This window comes from Acinonyx jubatus, chromosome E4 (assembly GCF_027475565.1).
Source record: "Acinonyx jubatus isolate Ajub_Pintada_27869175 chromosome E4, VMU_Ajub_asm_v1.0, whole genome shotgun sequence".
In the NCBI taxonomy this organism is placed as follows: Eukaryota; Metazoa; Chordata; class Mammalia; order Carnivora; family Felidae; genus Acinonyx; species Acinonyx jubatus.
In genome coordinates, this window is record NC_069395.1 from 20510598 (window position 1) to 20526485 (window position 15888).

General features: G+C 35.8%; 1 long non-coding RNA gene across 1 annotated transcript in view; it reads left to right on the top strand.

The window, feature by feature from the left end:
* LOC113603922 (uncharacterized) overlaps positions 1 to 15888 on the top strand; it is a 97434-nt gene that overhangs the window by 25428 nt on the left and 56118 nt on the right. The window lies entirely within an intron of this gene.

Below are 15888 nucleotides of genomic sequence, written 5' to 3' on the forward strand. Positions count from 1 at the left end.
ACACACTTGAAATTTTATGTCTGGCATTGTGTGAAGAAGATTGGAAATCTAGAACTGTATCCATAATGACAATTTTAAGTTACAGATGTTAGCTTGCAAATTCATGCACATATTATATACCGATTGCTCAACACTGCCTTAAATTACCTAATTAATGAAATGAAACACTTTGCATGTACTTATCATGGCAACATATCATAACACTTTAACTCTGTGTTTTTACTATGAATAAACAAGCAAATTGATAAATGAACGTGTATCTCCAAATGTCCTTTCTGTTATTACTATTTGACATAAAAAGTTAAAATTAATTATCACCCAATAAATATATCTTTTAATAAACAATTTACAGTAAAAGTTAAAGATTCAACATTGGTTGTCCTTAAAAAGGAGCACCACATGGATATTTTTTGAATTGAGGAAGTGAAGGGAATGAAGTGAGAATACCCATGCATGTGTGCTGAAGCTAGCTCTTCCATAGCTGCTAGAGAAGTAAGTGACTCTTAACAAACACAATTCCTGTTTTTTGCCTTTAATTTGAGCCAGAGTGCCAACAATAATAGCAAAATAAGTAGCAGAAAAAGCATTCTCTACATTGGAAAAAAATTGATTTAATGTAATGATAAATTGAAAAGTTTTTAGAGACTGCTATATGAGAATAAGCTTGAGCAATGCTACTCAAAGTATCCTGTATGGAGCAGTGTTGGACAGAAAACTCTTCCCAGTACGTGGTGAGATAAGGAGCTTATGACATATAAGTCAACTCTATAGTCACCAAACAATATTTAATTCAACTGATATATTTTTTATAATAATACTTCCTCAATGAAGAAAGCACTGTGTAGATTTATATACTGTGTATATTTGAGTACAAGCTCCTGATCTTATTCTAGACTGGTAATAACTATGAATAGTAATGAGCTAGCACAGGGGTCAGCATATTAAGGCCTGCAAACCAAATCTCACCCACCACATTTTTTTGTAAACAAAGTTTTATTGGAACACAGTTATGAGCATTCTTTTTTTTTCCACGACCCAACTACAAGACATAGTTGAGTGCTTGCAGCAGAGACCATCTGGTCCTTCAGAATTTTGAACATCTGGCCCTTTAAAGAAAATATTTGCTGACCCCTGAGCTTGAGCATCCATATGATCTTGAAAGCTTTTGAAAAGGGAAGTTGAAAATCAGAAACAGGGGTTCCTGGATGGTTCAGTCAGTTGAACATCTGACTCTTGATTTCAGCTCAGGTCATGATCTCACAGTTCATGAGTCTGAACCAGCGTCAAGCTCTGCACTGACAGTGCAGATCCTGATTGACATTCTTTCTGTTTTCTTTTCTCTCTGCCTCTCCCCAACTCTCTCTCTTTTTCTCAAAAGAAATAAGTAAACTAAAAAAAAAAGAAAATCAATAGAGCATATCTAAATGTGCATGTTAAGGCACATATTATTCATTGTGTGCCATTCTATGGGAAGAGGTGTGACCTCATGAATCCTGACAATGTAAACCGATTACGATTACAACTACGATTTGAAAACTATGTATTCTAACCAGACTCTCTGACTTGGATGTCAAGAATAATTAAATATTCCCAAGGAAAACATGATGGTTGTTCAGATTTTAACCTGAATATTAGTCAGTCTGGAATTTTATAGAAAATAGAGAATTTCTATTCCGTATTCAGTGAGTGGTAAATACATTCTACACCTAATATTTTTACTCCTGTGTAGAAAGGCAGAATATCTTCCAACACTAAAGGGATATTTTTAAAATGCAAAAAAATAAGGTTATACCATGGATATACAAAACTATATTTTGAGGATAGGTAAATTTACAAAGGTATAAATAAGAATGAACAGGCCACAAATACCTTTTCCCCATTAATTTGAAATGTTACTTAAATTATGAGATATTTTTGCTTTCAAGCCATATTACAATATGTGGTTCTTTCTATTTTTTACCTAAAAGGAAAAATATACTATGAGAAAATTTTTTAATTGTATTTAATTTGAAGAAACAGCTATTTATGTACATAAATATTCATATGTATATACAAATGTATCTAGAAAAATAGACAAAAAGGAAAAAACCTCATATCTTGATTAGTCAAAATAAATGGAAAAGAAAACTTAATACAATTTCTCACATACAGAATAATTGAATATGTTAAATGAGCACCAATTTACATATAACATCTGCTAAATGTTTAAACAATTTAAACAGTTTGATTATATTTATAGATGTGACTTTTAAATATGTAGGCCAAAGCAATTATAGCAAGGTTGCAGGTATAAAGCTAATATACCAAAGTTCAACTGCTTTCTTATATACAGCAATGAACAAGTGGAATTAGAAATTAAAAACGCAATACAATTTACATTAGCATCAAAACACTGAAATACTTAGGTATACGTTTAACAAAATCTGTACAAGATTTCTATGATGAAGACTATAAAACTTTAATGAAAGGAACCATAGAACTAAAGAAATGAAAAGATATTTCATGTTCATGGATAAGACCCAATATTGTCAAGATGTCAATTCTTCTCAATTTGATCTATAGATTCAATGGAATCTGAATCAAAATCCCAGCAACTTATTGTGTGGATATTGACAAACCGATTCTAAAGTTTATTTGGAAGGCAAAAGACCCAGAATAGTCAAGACAATATTGAAGAATAACAATTAAGATTGATACTATTTGACTTCAAGACTTACGATAAAGGTAGAGCAATCCAAAAAGTGTGGTATTGACAAAAGAACAGGCAAATAGATCAATAAGACCGAATAAAAAGCCCAGAAATAGACCCACAGAAATATACTCAACTGATCTCTGATAAAAGAGCAAAAGCAATACAATGAAGCAAAGATAGTCTTTTCAACAAATGGTGCTGAACAATGGGACATTCACATGAAAAAAAATCTAGACACAGACCTAATATCCTTCACAAATGTAAACTCAGAATGGATCACAGATATTGGTATAATATGCAAAACTCTAAACTTCTAGAAGATAACACAGGAGAAAAATCTAAGTGATCTTAAGTTTTGGCAATGGCTTTTAGATGCAACACAAAAAGCATGATTCATAAAGGAGATAAGATTAATAAGCTGGGCTACATTAAAATTAAAATTTTTGTTCTGCAGGAGACACTGGCAAAAAAAATTAAAAAAAAAACAAGCCACAGACTGAAGGAAATATTTGCAAAAGACATGATTGATAAATAATTGGTGCATAAAATATCAAAGAACACTTAAAACTCAATAAGAAAACCACCCAATTATAAAATGGACCAAAGACCTTAATAGATGCCTCACAAAAGAAGATAAACAGGTGGTAAATCAGCACATAAAAAGATGCTTCTCGTTCTATGTCATCAGAAAAATGCAAATTAAAATGAGATACCATTGCACACCTGTTAAAATGGCCAAAATCTAGAACATTGACAACACCAAATTCTGACAAGGATGTGGAGCAACAGAAACTCATTGCTGGTGGGAATACAAAATGGCACGGCCACTTTGGAAGCCAGTTTGTCAGTTTCTTCCAAAAACTAAACATATTCTTGCTATAGAATCCAGCAATCATGCTCCTTGGTATTTACCTAAAGAAGTTGAAAACATGTCTACACAGAAACCTGCACATGGATGTTTGGGAGAGCTTTACTCATAACTGTAAAAACTAGGAAGCAACTAAGATGTCCTTCAGTAGGTGAATGGATGGACTATGTTCAGTGCAGACAATAAAATATTAAGCACTAAAAAGAAATGAGCTATCAAGCCATGAAAAGACGTGAAGTAAAATGATATGTGTATTACTAAGTGAAAGAAGTATGATTCCAGCTATATGAAATTCTCGAAAAGGCAAAACTATAGAAACCTTAAAAAGATCAATGATTGGGGCGCCTGGGTGGCTCAGTCGGTTAAGTGTCCAACTTCAGCTCAGGTCATGATCTCACAGTTTGTGAGTTCAAGCCCCGCATCGGGCTCTGTGCTGACAGCTCAAGAGCCTGGAGCCTGCTTCAGATTCTGTGCCTCCCTCTCTCTCTGCCCCTCCCATGCTCACACTCTGTCTCTCTCTCTCTCTCTCTCTCTCAAAAATAAATAAACATTAGAAAATTTAAAAAAAAAAAGATCAATGATTGCCAGGGGCTGGGGAGAGAGACAGATGAATAGGCAGAGGACAGAGGATTTTTAGGACAGTAATACTATTCTGTAGGATACGATAATGATGTATACCATTATACATTTGTCCAAACCCATAGAATGTACTACACCAGGACTCAACCCTAACTAAACTGTGGGTTTGGGTGATAATGTGTCAATTTAGGTTCATAGGTTATAACAAATGTACCACTCTGATGGAGGAACGTTGATAATGAAGAAGGTTTTGCATGTGTGGAGGCAGAGGTATATGGGAAATCTCTGTACCTTCCTCTCAATTTTGCTTTAAAAGTTAAAGTCTATTTAAAAATATGTAGGCCATTAGAAACCACTAGTTATTGTTACGAAATGCAGATGCTCTGACAAGTCAAAGACCTTTCTTTCAAATCACCAGAGAATGGTATGACTCAGTAATCAATATTTAAAAAGAAAAATATTCTACTTTGTTTTAAAGCTTACTTTTGAATATTAGAGATGACCAGTGTATTGTAGGAAAGAACATTTTGCACTAAAACAATGTGGGGTCAAAGAGGAAGAAGCAAGGACCCCTCCAGGGAATTGTAGGGTAATACAAATACCACCACGTTCACTGTTTCAGTTTTGAACGTACTCTTCCAAATGGTTGGAAAAGTAAATATGATTAATTTAAACAGACCAGTCTTGCAGAGGACACCCTCTGCAACCAGAGGCATATGGAAGATGGAAGCTAGGTATTGACATTGAAGGGATCCATGACATATTCTGGAGTAAAAATAATAATTTGAAGAATTAGTGGAATAGCATGAATATATCTTACACACACTTACTCTCTCACATCTGAAAAAATATAACCCAAAAGGTTAACAGTTACCACTCACGGAAATAATAGTAGAGGAACAATGGAAACTTTCCTTTTGTTTTATGTTGTTCAGTGGTGTTGGAAAATACACACACATACACACATATATACACATATATACATTTTACAAACACTACTTCTGTAACTTAAAAACAAACTAAAATTACTATGAGAAAGGCTTAGAATCATATGTCACTATTGAGAGGGGAAAAGGGGGGCCTGTTCACTAGTTTTTTTTAATGTTTTATTTATTTATTTATTTATTTTATTTATTTGAGAAAGAGAGAGACAGAGACAGAGAGCATGATTAGGGGAGAGGCAGAGAGAGAGGGAAACACAGAATCCAAAGCAGGCTCCAGGCTCTGAGCTGTCAGCACAAAGCCTGACATGGAGCTCAAACCCACGAACCATGAGATCATGACCCTAGTCAAAGTTGAACACATAACTGACTGAATCATCCAGGTGCCCCATGTTCACCAGTTTTTAATATGCCCTAACCTTTAAGACCTGGTCATAACCTCCAGTGACTTATTGTATTTAATCATCAAGCAGAACACAGGGGACTGGAAAGATAGAAAAAATATTTGTCAAGATACAAGCAGTAATTAGCTCATTCATGACTTCCCCTTAATTTCAGTAAGAATCTGTTTTCTCATAGATCATTCATGCTGATAGAATGGCTCTCGGGAAGAATTAAGGATATTTTACATATCAAGAATTCTGAAGAGAATGAAGTAAATCAGTATTTAAAAAATTTATATAGGCAAACATATAAAGATTATCATCACTCTTTATTTTGGTCAGCAGAGTTGTCCCTGAATATACATGGATGGTTTTACCAATTTCTTCGTAAACTAGTGAGTTGCTGGTTCTCATGTGAAAACCTATGCATCCAAGAATGACCTTGGCCTGGCCACCCTCAGCAAAGTCTCTGGTACTGGGATGGAGACAGGATTTGACCTTCAATCTGCGGGAGGTGACTCAAAGTCCCAGAGTGGTGAAAATTTCTGTTGACAACCTCAGATCGATTACTGATAATCAGATAGTATTAAGAAAATTTGCTACATATGCCACTTGTATTTAGTTTATAAAAATACTGGTTGAGCCATGTGCTTGGGTGCCTAGGGACCAAACACACACGGGGCCCCAGGCAGGGAGGGCAGTACATCAGGATCACCAAGTTATACCTGAGCACATAATCCAAAAGAGAGCTTGGATTGGCTAGATGCCAACTGGAAAAAAAGGCTTTTTTTCCATACAAATATAACTTGTCTCATTAAGTACAATATGTATGAAACTGAACGCTTCATCTCTATTCACCAATTAAACATAGCTGAAGGAATAAAAAGTGTTGGGAAGTTTTTAAATTAAATTAAGACAAGGGGACTCTGGGTGGCTCAGTTGGTTGAACATCAGACTCTTAATTTTGGCTCAAGTCATGATCTCCTGGTCATGAGATCGAGCTCTGCGTGGGGCTCCATACTGAGCGTGGAGCCTGGTTGGGATTCTCTCCCTCCCTCTCTTACTGTCCCTCACATGCTTGTGCATGTGCGCGCTCTCTCTCTCTCTCTCTCTCTCTCTCAAAATAAATAAATAAATACACATTTAAATTAAGAGAAGTCCCCTAATTCAAGGAATTTATATTCTAAAAGAGAATATGCTATAACAAAAATAATGTTTAAAATGTACATCAGAATTGAATAAGCACATAATTCTACACTAGAACAGGCACAGCACTGCAAGGATTCAGAAGAAAGGCATATGTCTCTGCACTAGACTTGGAGCCAGAAGGTTTTGCATTACAGCCCTGCCCCTGAAAAACAAGTGAGCCTTCGATAAATCACTTAAATGATCTAATTTAATTTGCTCATTTGCAAAACAGATGTACTATTACCTATTTCAAAGGATTACTTTAAAAGTTAAAGAATATAATAAATGCATGAAATTTTGTGAACTATTAAGAAAATCTACACATATGAAGACATTACCAAAGATAAAAAATATTTAACTGGGAAAAACAGCATTTGAGCTATATGAAAGGACAGGAACAACAGAAAGTGGAAGAGGATAGCATCCCAGAGGAGAGAAGAAGTGAAATGTGTAGAAGATAAATTGGCAGCGATGCTTAGAGAATAGATCTTCCTGTTAACTCACTAGTAAAACATGTGTGGTAAATAGTTAAATATTTGACTGAAAGGTGAAAAAAAAAATAATGTAGCATGAATGCCAGATTAAGGAATTACAACTTTATTTGGTAGACTCTAAGGAAACACTGAAAGGCTTAAGGTTATTTTTTTATATGATCAGAAATATGTTAATGAAACACTAAAACTTTGTGGGATGGATGAGTGAGCAAAACCTAGAGATGACACGATCTCTTAAAAATTATTGAAACAGCTCAGACAAGAGATGAAAATGAAAGGCCCCACTTTTACTCCAGCAACTCCATGTCTAGGATCCATTATACGCTAATATCAATAAATTTACATTTAAAAATGTGTGTAAAGAATAAATTGTATAATTGTTTCATAACAGTGATATTGTTTTTAAAAATGGAAACTACTGGGACACCTGGGTGGTTCAGTCAGTTAAGCGTCCCACTTCAGCTTAGGTCATGATCTCATGAGTTTGAGTTCATGAGTTTAAGCCGTGTCAGGCTCTGTGTTGACAGCGTGGAGCCTGGACCCTGCTTCGGATTCTGTGTCTGTGTCTCCCTCTGTCTCTGCCTCTTTCCTTCTCATGCTCTGTCTCTGTCTCTCTCTCTCTCAAAAATAAACTTTTAAAAAAGTGGAAACTACCTAAATGTTATCAAGGAAATATTAGATAAATTACAGAGCATCCATTGTACACAATGCTATTCAGGAAATTAAGACAAAATTAAAACTACGTAAAGTGACATGGAAATATTTCTAAAACAAGTTAAATGGAACAGCAAGTCAAAGAATGAGGCATAAAGTAAAATCACATTGAAGTGTCTTAATGTACATATTTTGATATGTATACACCTTAATGAATGACATTAGAATGGATGGAGCATATCAGAATATGAACAAAAGTGAATGCTGAAGAAAGGAGTCGGGGCAGAAAGAAGTATGAAGGAGAATTCTCACGTATTTTTTTGTACATTTCTACGTGTCACTCAACACTGCTCTACACACTGGGAACAAAACTGTAAATAAGACAAACAAGGTTACTGTCTCCATGTTGCTTCCATTTTGGTTATGAGAAATGGATAATGTGTAGATAAACAAGATATCCTATGAATTTAAGTATTACGCAGAGAATTAAAACAGAGAGATGTGATAGGGAATAATTTAATGTATACTTCAGATTGCATGATTTTTTTTAGTTTTCTATTTCCACAAATTCAGTGACTTAAAACTATATCCACTTATTATCTTGGTTTCCATGGGTCAGGTTTTCTGGGTCCTCTGCCCAAGTCTCACCAAGCCACATGCAGGCAAGGTGTTGGCCAAGATGAATTCTTTTGGGCATTCAGGGCCTTTGTCCAAGCTCACCAGATTGTTAGAAGGACCCATTTTCTCAAGGTTCCATGACTGGGAGACCTCGCTTCTTAGTGGATATCAGCTGCTGGAGATGACAGCACTTCTGTGCCTCATGGACATCTCCATAGGTAGTTCACAGCAAGACTGTTTCTTCCAGGCTAGCAAGAGTCTTTTACACTCCAGTCTGCTAAGATGAAATCTTATAGAACCTAATGTGGTTATGGGAGTGGCATCCCATCACCTTTGCCATTTTCTATTGATGAGAAACAAATCAAGGATTCCATCCACACTTAAGGGGATAGGATGATACAAGAGGGTGATTCAGTGGGCATCACCTTGGGGCATGCCTGCCACAGCCCTTCTGCACAGGTGACATTTAGGTTGAGCTCTGAACAACCAGAAGTAGGCAGCTGGATTGGAATCTGTAATGGACCACCCAGAGTTCCCTGAGGACAGACAGATATTTTCCCAGCTGCTAGAAGTGTTGCTGGTTGAGAGCTTTTATTTGGGTTAAGTTAATTAAACAAGGAGACCATTAGACAGGTAGCTCTAATGTGGCAGCCTATGAAAACAAACCATAATCAAATCTATAAATGCCTCAAAATTACAATTAAACTTAAGAACAACCAATCACAAATAGTCAACTAGGCTTTAAGCTATAGCCAATAAATAATTTTGTTACATTGCTTCTGCCTTTTCTTTATAGAAGCCCTTCCCCAACTCCTATCAGTAGAGCACTCCTAATCACTTCCAGTTTGGAACTACTTGATTCAAATTGATTCTTGCTCAAATAAATTCAAAAATTTTAATATGCTTGAGCTTATCTTTTAAGAGCAGTTAGCCCTCTCCAGACATCTCCCTCACTGGAGAGAGCAGCTTTGCCCAAGATCACAGCCCTTCCAAGAACACCTTTCATTCAATAACTGTTAATAAAGGAGAATAAAGGCCAGGTCCTCTCAACCCAACTCTAGACATTCTGGAAGAGCCAGCCCAGCCTCAAATTTCCTGATAGGGTCACCTAAGGCCTTGATTAACGCTGTGTAGCAACCCAACTTCTCTCTCTGCCTACCTTGCTTTCCTCCCTTGCACAATCTTGATCCCAAGAGCATTCCCTAATAAACTCGCTCCATCCTAATTTCCCCCTCAGAGTCTGTTTCCTGGGAAACTGAACCCCCAGCCCTAGCTCTGACACAATTAGCGTGATAATTATTCCAGGAAGAGGACACTGGGAGGACTACTGGTCTTCAGACTTCTCAAGTAAGAAGGACAGGCAAAAAAACCAAAAAAAGTGATTGAATTTGGAGTTTAACTGATCAAAAAAATGGCTCAAGTTGAGGTCATAAAATTAGGCCAGAAGGAGAAACCAGTGTTAGATCATGCAGGGCTGTGCAAGTGAGGGTATGGAGGTTTGATTTTTGAATGTGGATTTTGAATGTGATTTTTGAATCGAAAGCCATATTTATTGTACTTGTAAATTAAAATTTTAAAAGCCAATAAAAATCAAACCAAAGTGATGATTAAAATATGCAAATAATGAGAGAATAGATGATAGATGAATTTGATAATAGATCAATTAAAGAAAAAGAAAAAAGAAACCTTGGAAATAAAATATGGAAGTTTCTCATCAATGCAATGGACAAATAAGAAGGATAATTAGGTTATTTATTACCAATTCTGATTTAATTTTTTAAGTTTATTTATTTATTTTTAGAAGGGGGAAGGGCAGAGAGAGAAAGGGAGAGAGAGAATCCCTAGCAGATATTGTGGAGCCTGACACTGGGCTCGATCCCACAAAGAGTGAGATCATGACCTGAGCTGAAATCAAAAGTCAGATGCTCAACTGAATGAGCCACCCAGGGTCCCCACTTCTGATTTAGTTTTAATAAAGAGTAATTGAGGCAATGATTTTGATAAACCTGTATTTGAAAAATTCTTATTGATGTCTCCATATATCTTTAAATTCAGCACTTTTGAATGAACATATCCTTTGCAAACAATGCCAAGACTGCTGACCCACTAAATATGGCACCCTATCAGGAAATAACACTTAAATAGACCCTAAAATCTATACTGTTCAATTCTCTCAAGCTGTCAATGTATGCCTGCAAAGAATAAGTCTTTTCTCTGCCATACACAAGACGAAGAAAGGTCTGCACTAGAAAGTTCAGATGGCTTTATCAACAATGGGGTCCATTCAAAAGCAGAGGAATCTGACAGAAAAGATGTTTGAGAAGCGAATTTGAAGAATTTCATAAATTCCCCTTTCCATTTCTTTCCACTTAAAGACAATTCGAATAGCTTGCTTCTACCCTAAAAGACAAGATAGTATTGAGCTTTTAACCTTGACAGAGAGAAAAACTGCAACCTCATTGTGTAGGAGGCTTCCTGCTGAGTGCCACCAGCAACTTAAAATTCTTTCTCAAGTGGAAAGATGAAAATTCTTGGCAAATTTTATCAGTAAGAGTCAAACATTAGATTTCTGAGACTTAAAGATAGAATTATATTAAAATTCCAATAAATTCCCTCCATGCACTACTAATATTAAGATTTCAGTCATTCGGGTGATGCAAAAATGTATTTCAAATGGATACTAATTACTTTCAACCCACGTAGCTAATGAGCCACAGAGTCTATAAACACACAGATGAAAAATAGTTTTCCTTATTTATTCATCAGCTCAGTTTTAGAGTTTTGGCAAAATGAGTTAACTGTAGACACAGTTGGCCTTAACTGTATTAATTAATAATGAGGGAGGAAATTAACCTCTGTGTAGGATTTTTTATCTACAAGGTGCTTTCATAGGCACTCCTTCACTGTTATAACAATACTGTGAAGTAATAAAAAGTAAATATTATTCTCACTTTACAAATGAGAAAAGAAGTTCAGTGACATCAAATACCTTATCCAATATCACACAGTCAGTAAATGACAGGAAAGAGATAAAATCCACTTCTGTCCATTTTACATACTCATGAAGCCTTCATAACAATCCATACTGGTATTATTACTGTGGAGGTTGCATCCTCCTTAGCACTACTGATACCCCTTAGATGTCAGGCAACGAGCTAAAGGTACCCCCTAGATATCATCAGAAAAACTCTGACATTAGACACTTTTATAGCTGTAGTACTGTGAAATATTTTAAAAGAGTAAGTCACTGCTATCCAATTTCAGCCTCTTTCGTTAATGACCATTGATTTTCTGAATATCGCCTCTTTAATATCTGAAACCTTTTAAAAAAAAATAGGATATATGTAATTATTAGTGAAAGATGTAGCATCTGTGCTTAAATGTATATTGCTGAACGGAAACATGGATTAACTGTAAACAGGCACAAAGGAACTTTGGGAGAAACAGAAATGTTTTAAAAACTAGAACTTAATGAAGTTTGCATGACTCTATAAATTTATTAAAATTATTGAGTTGAACACTTACAATGTGAATTTCGTGGTATGTAACTTACACATCAGTAAAGCTGCTTTAAAAACAGTAAGAAAAAATGAGGGGAATGTGTATTACTGTTAAATATTAAAATATGAATATATTAATATAAATAAATTAATATCACATTTGAAGGAAAGAAGACTACAAAGTCACTGAGTACCTGAATTTAAGAGAATGAGCATGTGGGGCCTAAAGAAAGAACACAAAGGGGAAATAATAACATCAAGCATTCTGTAGCACTTTCCCTCTTACACTGCCCCGTGGCAAAATTACTATCTAATTTGATCATCACAAAGCCTCCATTTTATATCCCCATGAGGAAAAAGAAGTATGGAGAGGGAAGGTGATTTGACCAAGATCACAGAACTAGTGTCAGAGCTAGATTTCACACTCAGCCTCTAGAATGTAACCCTTACATTCCAAAGAAGTTGGATTTGTTCAGGCTCATTCTGGTACTGTTCTATCTGTTCTAACTACTCATTCAATCCACTTTGCCAGACATGGCTAGCCATTTCATTGTCATGTATAATCCGATGAGGCAGAAATTGTCATTGTGATTTTGGTGTCATGCGAGTCTCTCCGGGCCTGACCAAACTATGGGAATAAACAAGGGTCTTCTGAACATCAACCCAAATTCTCCTGGCACTTACTGACACTGACCTCATGGGATCCTAAACACTTGAAAAAGTTTACCTCTTCAAAATGTTTCTGAGAATCCCAAGGATTACATTCAAATTGAAGCTCTGAGAGGCTGCCTGGTCATTCTCTTGGGACAGCAATGTCTCCATCTAGGCTCCGTCTAGCGCCAGACGAAGATGTGCAGGGGTCTCTTGAATGTCTCAATGCCCCTCATCCTCTTTGTGTAAGGAATCCCAACACAATGTTGCTTGTCCATCAATATTTTTAAATATCATTAGTAAAACAAGCGGTTCCATTTTTTTGTTGTTGTTGTTCTTCTAGTTCCAGACACAAGCCACTGGCCTTGCATGAACTCATGTGCCAGTCACCAATTGGAACTCAGGACCACTGCTTTCCTAAAATGTCCAAGGTTTTGTTGCTGAGTGCAGCTCACCATGCCTGCCTTCGTCTTGGCTTATTATAAGCCAAGAGCTTTCACTCACTGGGACCCTTGGTAATCCATTCACCCCCATCACTTCCCCAACTATGTTTATACAGTTTGAATCCCTGTTAGACTGTGTTGCAGCTCTGCTATATGAGATATTCTGCTGTGCTGGAGCCCATCATGTGCCTAAAGAACAATACACTGAACAGGGCATAATACTTTGAAGTAGCATTTCTTTTGTTACACTGACCCTGTTAAATACATCACTTAAAAAAATGTTTATTTATTTATTTTGACAGAGAGATTGTGTGCAAGCAGAAGAGGGGCAGAGAGAAAGGGGGAGTGGGAATCCCAAGCAGGCTCCATGCTGCCAGCACAGAGCCCAGTATAGGGTTAGAACTCGTGAACTGTGAGAACATAACCAGAGCCGAGATCAAGAGTCAGATGTTCAGCCAATGAGCCCCCAGGTACCCCTAAATACATCATTTTAAAGTACTTTTTTAACATCACAAAAAATTATTATTTGTTAAATTCTATAAATGTGTATCCATATATAATTCTATAATGTAAGCTTTGTGATTATAAATAAATGAGTCAATAAATGTTTACTCAATTCTCCGTATTCCTAATTTTTTAACCGATCATGTTTAACAACTCAAATTTAAGTTTAGCTTTTTCAAATAATATATCGCAAATTTGATGACTACATTGAAAGTCAAGCAAAAGTGATAAAATCAAATATATGTCTTTTAAATGTAGCAGAACAGTTCACCTTTGAAATAAAATGTATTTTTTTAATCTTTTCTCTGGCCGTTAGGAGAAATCTAGAGAGATAAAGTAACTCATTTGTTGGAGACCTCAGTAAACAACAACAATATTTACATGATTCTCCAAATAAGCCTTAAAAAAACTGAGCACATAGACAAACTACCCAGCTAAATTTCAGGATGCACATAATTCCCAATTGTTAATTTATATTTTTGATCTCATTTTTATGCCTGAATAATCAACTTATGCTTGGCCATGTATTTTTGCACTAAACATATTTAAGAATAGAACATTTATAATTTGATACTATTGACTAAAATTTTAATCTGGATTGGTCTGCATTTGTCTTACAGTTGAAATTACTAAACTTTCCTGTATTTGTTTAAAATAACTTACAAAATAGTATCCTAAAAGTGCATTGTAATATCTCCCATAACGATACAGGGAGTTTTTTTTTTTAAGAATAATATATTTAAAATGAAGATTCAAACCTAGCCAGATTCTCTTAGGATCTCAAATGACTTCTCATGTGTAAACTATTTCACTAAAGAAGCTGTATGGATGCACACAAAGCAGTTAATAAAGGGCCTTCAGCCTGCTGAGGCTCTTAGAGAAGCAGAATAACCTGAAATAAACTTTAGGTTACTGGGAAAATATAGTTAATGAAAAAAACATATTGAGTGTTCTTGAGAGGGATTATTATATATTTTAATTAAAGTATAGTTGATACACAATGTTATATTAGTTTCAGATGTACAACATAGTGATTTGATAATTCTATACATTATGCTATGCTCATCACAAGTGTAGCTACCATCTGTTGCCATACAATACTATTACAATACCATTGACCTTATTCCCTATGACCTTTTATCCCCATGACTTATACTTTCCATAATTGGAAGCCTATATTCTCCAACCCCCCTTCACCTACTTTGCCCATTCCTTTGCCACTCTCCCCTCTGATGATCACTAGTTTGTTCTCTGTGGTTATCGATCTGTTTCTGCTTTTTTTGTTTGTTCATTTGCTTTGTTTTTTGAATTCTACATACAAGTGAAATCATATGGTCTTTGTCCTTCTGGTATTGTTTTTGATAAATGCCTTATAAATAGTAAATTATTTTAACTTTATTTTACTTTAATATAAACATATTGTAATATTTATACATTATTAATGTATTCACTGTTTCAAAAAATATTTCCTGAGTGCCTGGGAGAGGCACTTAGCTATGAGTTGGCAGGAAATAAGAAAAAAAAAAAAAAGGCCCTTGTCTTCATAGAATTTGCTTTACAAAGAAAAAATAGAGAAATAAGCAAAATAAGTGAATAGTTTGTCAGATGGTGAAGAAGTGCTGTGGAAAAAAAAAAGCATAGAAGGATTATGGGAGTCAATGGAGTAGTTGTAATTTAAAAGGATGGTCATAGGGGCGCCTGGGTGGCTCAGTCGGTTAAGCGACCGACTTCAGCCCGGGTCAGGAGCTCGCGGTCCGTGAGTTCGAGCCCCACGTCGGGCTCTGGGCTGATGGCTCAGAGCTCAGAGCCTGGAGCCTGCTTCCGATTCTGTCTCCCTCTCTCTCTGCCCCTCCCCCGTTCATGCTCTGTCTCTCTCTGTCTCAAAAATAAAATAAACGTTAAAAAAATAAAAGCTAAAAAAAATAAAAGGATGGTCATTGAAAAGGTGACATTTGTACAATGCCTGAAGATGAGCAAACCAGTCTTGTAGCTATGTAGAAAGAAAGAAATTGAGGACAAGGGAACAGCAACTGTTAAGGTCTTATAGCAGGAACATGCCTGGTAGGAAGACAGTATACATATGGTGAAGAGAACAGGGAGAAAAAACTAGAAAGGAAGTCAGCTGTGTGAGTATGCACATGCATATATGTTAGTGCTTATGGGACGCTTTAGGCCATTATAAGAAGTTTGACTTTTGTCTGAGTAAGATAGGAAGACATTGAGTAAGACAGGAGAGTTTTGAACAAAGAAGAAACATGAACTACTTTATATTCTTAAAACAATTACCCTATTTTGTTGAAAATAGACTCGAGAAAGTCACACATACAAAAGTAATAGACCAGGGAGGAGGCTATGCGAATATAATGCAGGAGA